Source organism: Halyomorpha halys, unplaced genomic scaffold, assembly GCF_000696795.3.
Source record: "Halyomorpha halys isolate HHAL.00 unplaced genomic scaffold, Hhal_1.1 Scaffold5028.1, whole genome shotgun sequence".
NCBI lineage: Eukaryota > Metazoa > Arthropoda > Insecta > Hemiptera > Pentatomidae > Halyomorpha > Halyomorpha halys.
In genome coordinates this window covers 1-924 of record NW_027110868.1, presented here as the reverse complement: position 1 = coordinate 924, position 924 = coordinate 1, and the positions used below count along the sequence as shown (strand labels likewise).

At 29.9% G+C, this 924-nt stretch overlaps 1 non-coding gene across 1 annotated transcript; it reads right to left on the bottom strand.

The window, feature by feature from the left end:
• Nucleotides 1–561: 561 nt before the first annotated feature.
• LOC112211914 (U6atac minor spliceosomal RNA) lies at nt 562–646 on the bottom strand. The gene has a single exon (XR_002945764.1). It is a non-coding gene; the product is annotated as a U6atac minor spliceosomal RNA (small nuclear RNA).
• Nucleotides 647–924: the final 278 nt, after the last annotated feature.

Below are 924 nucleotides of genomic sequence, written 5' to 3'. Positions count from 1 at the left end.
GAGTTATAAATAACTACCTTTCTAAAAATATAAAACATTTATTTGTTTTACAAAAATTATATAAGAAACAAGGAATTTAAAAGTTTACATTTTTTTATATATTATTGGCAATAATAATTGGGAATTAGAGAACTCAACTGAACAAATGTGGTTTAGCATATGGACGAGTGATCGTAAGTGGGTTAATGCACTTAGCAATTTTCAGAACGGTCGTTGGGTACAAATGGTTCCAATTATTTCCTGGAAAAATATTTTACCTCAAAAAATATCTAGAAATAAATATTTAACATCTTAAACAATAAATATACCTGTAAAAACCAAAATGCACTATTGTTGAATAATTTTTTCCTATAAAAGATTGACTACAATATACTTTTATATTAAAGCTATGTTAAAGATCCCATGAAAGTGCTATGATCCTGTTAGTTCGGGGTCATACCACTTGTCATGAATTCATTATTTTGTCAACTTCAATGTAAATAAAACAGTCCGTTGAAAAACGCAAGTGATTTATTACCGGGTCATAACAACACGCGTAGTAAAACCTCTACTCGCTTCATCAAAAACACATAAGTTATACATATATATAAGGGAATTGTGGAATCTTTGTCAAGGGGAGTGCTAAACTTCTCTCCTCTACCAACCGGAATGGTCCCTCTCCATTTTATGCAAGCCCCCAACTAGTATGTTACCAATGTGAAAGTGGACCCTGTAACTCAACTTATACTGCCATACGGCAAAGTCAGTATGTAATTTGTATATATACTATGTATTATCATATATTTGTAATAGTAATTATATATCAATAAAGAGGATTTGAAAATAAAAAGGAATCTTTGTCAAATAAACTTTTGAATTACTAGACCGATTTACATGAAGTTTTAAAGATAATGAAATCTCCGAATTCTCGAATAGCAAAAAGTT